This window comes from Trichosurus vulpecula, chromosome 5, assembly GCF_011100635.1.
Source record: "Trichosurus vulpecula isolate mTriVul1 chromosome 5, mTriVul1.pri, whole genome shotgun sequence".
NCBI classification, from domain to species: domain Eukaryota; kingdom Metazoa; phylum Chordata; class Mammalia; order Diprotodontia; family Phalangeridae; genus Trichosurus; species Trichosurus vulpecula.
In genome coordinates, this window is record NC_050577.1 from 23,198,185 (window position 1) to 23,204,625 (window position 6,441).

The following is a 6,441-nucleotide window of genomic DNA, read 5'->3' on the forward strand; positions in this document are numbered from 1 at the left end:
CTCAGAATGCTTGTATTCTATTGGGGGAGATAGCATGTGCAGAATTAACACATGCAGAATAAATATAAGGGAGTTTAATGTCCGGCAGTTAAATTAATGAGGGTAATGAAATTCCAAGCTGAAGAAAGAGCTTCTTGAGGAAGATCAGTGTCTTGTTGGAATTAAGGCAAGAGGAGGACAGGCCTCAAAGCAGAAGAGCTTTGAGGGTGATTCACACAGACCCTGAGAACTCAGAACAGCAGCAGGCCAAGCCTGCTCATTCTTGGCAGAAGGGAAAAGCAACCTCTTTTTGGTAAGCAGAGATAATTAGAGCGGGGAAGGCCCAGACTAGAGCATACAGTGCTGAGGAAGTAATTAACACCTAGAGTTCCATAAGCAGCACAGGCCGGGAGAGGAGGATGTTAGCACTGGGATGATTGGCAGGTGCTGGTAGACAGAACTAGCTCATAACAAGAGACCTATGCTGTTTTTTTTTAATACTAGGGGAATAAATTGATGATCTCTCACTAAGACCGATTTGTGAACCCTTCTGTCAATATTACACCTTGTGTCTTGTATTTCAACTTGGATTCCAGTTTCCTGCTCTTTTGATTTCTCCGGCTTAGATCTCCCTCGTGCTTTACACATTTTGGGATCTTGGTAACATCATTTTCTGACTTGAACTCTTCAGCTTTTCCTTTGTGACACCCAGGTCTTGCATTCCTGTCTTGGTCCTCTGTCTCCTGCCCCTTCAGGACAAAATTGATTGTTCCCTTAAGAGAAGCCTGTGGTATCAGATACATTTCCCAGCTTTGGGTAGGGCATGAGTTCTTATCCAAATATGGGATAAAGTCGAAGATGGCGGCTGAAAAGCAGGGACTAGCGTGAGCTCCCCACTGAGTCCCTCCAAAAACCTATAAAAAAGGCTCTGAATCAATTCTAGAACTGCAGAACCCACAAAAGAGCAGAGGGAAGCAGGGCTCCAGCCCAGGACAGCCTGGATGATCTCTGGGTAAGGTATACCCCGCATGGAGCTGGGAGCGGATTGGAGCAGAGCCCAGCATGGGTGGTGCGGACCAACCAGGAGCCGGATGGAGCATGCCCTAGCGCCCTGAATCAGTGAGCTGCAGCAGTTACCAGACTTCTCAACCCACAAACACCAAAGACAACAGAGGTTAGTGGGAAAAGCTGCGAGAGTGGAAGGAGTTCGCAATTCAGCTACCACCCCCAGAAGCAGCGGAGGTGGGGCAGCTACAGAACTACAGCTGCAGTTGCTTCCAGCCCCAGGCCCACCTGGTAGGAGGACTTAAGTGACGGATCAGAGCAGGAGTGCAGAGCCTGCTGAAGATCTAAGTCCAGTCCGGATTGGGGGTTCTTGGGGAAGGAGGAGTGCTGGTATGGCAGAGCTGGTGCATCCCCCCAAGCTTGGAACATAGAACTCTTTAGTCTACAAGCAGTCATACCCCACTGAAAAACTCAAGGATCAAGTTAGTTGGTTGGGAATATGGCCAGGCAGCGAAAACGCACCCAGATTCAGTCTCAGACTTTGGAATATTACTTTGGTGACAAAGAAGACCAAAACATACAGCCTAAAGAAGTCAACAAAGTCATAGAGCCTACAACAAAAGCCTCCAAGAAAAACATGAACTGGTCCCAGGCCATGGAAGAGCTCAAAAAGGAGTTGGAAAAGCAAGTTAGAGAAGTAGAGGAAAAATTGGGAAAAGAAATGAGAAGGATGTGAGAAAACCATGAAAAACAAGTCAATGACTTGCTAAAGGAGACCCAAAAAAATGCTGAAAAATACACTGAAGAAAACAACACCTTAAAAAATAGACTAAGTCAAATGGCAAAAGAGCTCCAAAAAGCCAATGAGGAGAAGAATGCCTTGAAAGGCAGAATTAGCCAAATGGAAAAGGAGGTCCAAAAGACCACTGAAGAAAGTGCTACCTTAAAAATTAGATTGGAGCAAGTGGAAGCTAGTGACTTGATGAGAAATCAAGATATTATAAAACGGAACCAAAGGAATGAAAAAATGGAAGACAATGTAAAATATCTCATTGGAGAAACCACTAACCTGGAAAATAGTTCCAGGAGAGATAATTTAAAAATTATTGGACTACCTGAAAGCCATGATCAAAAAAAGAGCCTAGATATCATCTTTCAAGAAATTATCAAGGAGAACTGCCCTGATATTCTAGAGCCACAGGGCAAAATAGAAATTGAAAGAATCCACTGATCACCTCCTCAAATAGATCCCAAAAAGAAATCTCCTAGGAATATTGTTGCCAAATTCCAGAGCTCCCAGATCAAGGAGAAAATACTGCAAGCATCCAGAAAGAAACAATTTGAGTATTGTGGAAATACAATCAGAATAACCTAAGATCTAGCAGCTTCTACATTAAGAGATCGAAGAGCTTGGAATATGATATTCCGGAGGTCAATGGAGCTAGGATTAAAACCAAGAATCACCTACCCAGCAAAACTGAGTATCATGCTCCAAGGCAAAATATAGACTTTCAATAAAATAAAGGACTTTCAAGCTTTCTCAGTGAAAAGACCAGAGCTGAATAGAAAATTTGACTTTCAAACACAAGAATCAAGAGAAGCATGAAAAGGTAATCAAGAAAAAGAAATTGCAAGGGACTTACTAAAGTTGAACTGTTTTGTTTACATTCTTACATGTAAAGATGATGTGTAAGATTCACGAGACCTCAGTATTAGGGTAGTTGAAGGGAGTATTCATATATATATATATATATATATATATATTTGTGTATATATATGTATATGAGAGTGTGTATGTATATATATGCATGTGTGTGTATATATATGTATATGAGAGTGTGTATATATATATATGCATGTGTGTGTGTGTGTGTATATATATATATATATATACACAGAGAGAGAGAGAGAGAGAGAGAGAGAGAGAGAGAAAGAGAGAGAGAGAGAGAGAGAAAGAGAGCAGGCACAGGGTGAGTTGAAGATGAAGGGAAGATATCTAAAAGAAATAAAATCAAATTAAGGGATGAGAGAGGAATATATTGAGAGGGGGAGATAGGGAGAGATAGAATGGGGTAAATTATCTCACATAAAAGAGAAGGCAGGTGAGGAGGAATGAGTGAATCTTGCTCTCATCACATTTGACCTGAAGAGGGAATACCATACATACTCAATTGGGTATCATCCCACAGGAAAAAAGGAGGAAGAAGAAGATAAAAAAAAGGGGGGATGATGGAAGGGAGGGCAGATGGGGGTGGAGGTAATCAAAAACAAACACTTTCGAAAGGGGACAGGGTCAAGGGAGAAATTCAATAAAGGGGGATAGGTTAGGAAGGAGCAAAATATAGTGAGTCTTTCACAACATGAGTATTGTGGAAGGATTATACATAATGATACGCATGTGGCCTATGTTGAATTGCTTGACTTCTTAGGGAGGGTGGGTGGGAAGGGAAGAGGGGAGAGAATTTGGAATTCAAAGTTTTAAAAACAGATGTTCAAAAACAAAAAAAAAGTTTTTGCATGCATCTAGAAAGTAAGATACACAGGCAATGGGGCGTAGAAATTTATCTTGCCCCACAAGAAAGAAAGGGAAAAGGGGATGGGAGGGGAGTGAGGTGACAGAAGGGAGGGCTGACTGGGGAACAGGGCAACCAGAATATATGCCATCTTGGAGTGGAGGGGAGGGTAGAAATGGGGAGAAAATTTGTAATTCAAACTCTTGTGAAAATCAATGCTGAAAAGTAAATATATTAAATAAAAATGTATTTGGAAAATATTTAACTAAGCAAATAAAAATATGATAAAGCAAATATGGGATAAAGTCAATCACTGAAGACAAAACAGATCCAATCAATTACATGAAATTGAAAGGCTTTTGCATGAACAAAACCAATGTGACTCGGATTAGAAGGGAAGCTGTCAACTGAGAGAAAAAAATCTTTTCTTGATATCCAAGATATATAGACAATAGAAATATATAAAGCCAAAAACCATTCCCCTAACAGATGAGATGAAAGGACATGAACAGTTTGCAGAATAATCATAAACTATTAACAACTATATGAAAGAATGCTCCAAATCACTAATAATAAGAGAAATGCAAATTAAAACAAACTTGAGGTTTTACTTCCCACCCAGAAAATTGTCAAAAGTGACAAAGGGTGGGAATAATAATGTTTTGAGAGCTGTGGAAAGATTGGTACATGAATGCTTTGTGGATAGAGCTATAAAATAGTCTAACCACTATAGAAAGCAGTTTGGTGTTATGAGAGTGGCTCAAATGTCCATACTTTTTGAACTAGTGATTCCACTGATATACATATAGCCCAAGGAGGCCAATAACATAAAAGAAAGGCCCCATATACACCAAAATATTTATGGCAGCATTTCATTTTTGTGGGGACAAAGACCTGGTAACCAGTTGCCTATTGACTGGGGAGTGGCTAAACAAATTGTGTACCTGAAGACATGAATATAATAGAATATTACTCTGTTGTAAGAAATTATGAGTATGATAAATGCAGATAAGCCTGGAGAAAGACATATGTGAATTAATACAAAGTGAAGTCATCAGAACCAGGAAAACAAGATACACCATGACTACACTGATTTAAATGTAAAAAACAACACAGACAAAACAATCAAAACTAAATGATATTAACTTATAATGACCCAAGATTGATCCAAAGAAGAGATAGAAGACACCCAACTAAAATTCTTTGCAGAGGTAGGGGACCACAGGTGTAGAATATTGTAGAAAACATTAGACTTTTTTGGTAAGTTGGTTAGTTTTGCTGAACTTTTTTTCTTTCCTCTATTCTCATTCATTATTGTAAGGAACAACTCTTTGAGAGGGGAGTGGGGGAAGGGATACAGTGGGAAATATAGGTCATGTTAAAACTAGAGAAAAGCAGTTAGTGTCTGGATTCTTGCTCTGTCCCCCTCTGCCATATGAGGATGGAGGGAGATTAGTGTCATGGATACCTACCCCTCTTGAAAACAGGACAGGCAATCCACCCTTTGGCTTCTCCCTCTGATGGGCTGGTTTCTCGCAAAACTTCCATTTTAGAGAAGACGCCCCGGCCAACCATGTTTTCATTCTTTTCCAGCTACATTCATGACTCTCCAGACTTTCTCTCTTTTTCCCTTCCCCCTTTTTTGTGCTGTTTTCCCCATTAGAATGTAAGCTCCTAGAAGGCAGGGACTATCTTTCTTTTCACTTGTATTTATATCTCCATTGCCTAGCATAGGGCCTGACATACATAAGTGCTTAATAAATGCTTGTTGACTTTTCAGAAGGACAGAGTGAAAGGAGAGAGAGTAGGATAAATAGGGGGAAAATAGAATGGCTAGAAATACATAGTGATCATTACTATGAAAAAAAATTTTTATATCAAGTTTCTCTGGTAAAGACCTCATTTCTCAAATATATAGAAAACTGAGTCAAATTGATAGAAACAAAAGCCATTCCTCAATTGATAAATGGTCAAAGGATATGAACAGGCAGTTTTCAGACAAAGTAATCAAAACTGTCTATAGTCATATGAAAAAATGCTATAAATCACTATTGATTAGAGAAATGCAAAATAAAACAATTCTGAGGTACCACTACATACCTATCAGATTGGCTAATATGATAGAGAATGAAAATAATAAATGTTGGAGGGGATATGGGAAAATTAAAACACTAATGTACTGTTGGTAAAATTGTATGCTGATTCAAACATTCTGGAGAGCAATTTGGAACTATGCCCAAAGGGCTATAAAACTATGCATACCCTTTGACTCAGCAATACCACTACTAGGTCTGTAGCCTGAAGAGATTAAAAAAAATATGTACAAAAATATTTATAGCAACTCTTTTATTGGTGGCAAAGAATTGGAAATTGAATTGGGGAATCAATTGGAGATCTTGGTAACATCATTTTCTGACTTGAACTCTTCAGCTTTTCCTTTGTGACACCCAGGTCTTGCATTCCTGTCTTGGTCCTCTCTCTCCTGCCCCTTTAGGAAAGAATTGATTGTTCCCTTAAGAGAAGCCTGTTGTATCAGATACATTTCCCAGCTTTGGGTAGGGCATGAGTTCTTATCCAAATATGGGATAAAGTCAATCACTGAAGACAAAACAGATCCAATCAATTACATGAAATTGAAAGGCTTTTGCATGAACAAAATGGCTGAACAAGTTGTTGTATTGAATTGTGATGGAATACCGTTGTACAATAAGAAATGATGAGCAGGATGGTCTCAGAAAAACCTGGACTTACCTGAGCTGATGCAAAGTGAAATGAACAGAACTAGGAGAACATTGTACACAGTAACAGCAACATTGTAATGAAGTTCAACTGTGAATGACTTAGGTATTCTCAGCAATACAATAATCTAAAACAATTCTGAAGGATGTAAGATGAAAGGTACTGTCCATCTCCAGAGAAGGAACTGGTGGAGTCTGAATGCAGA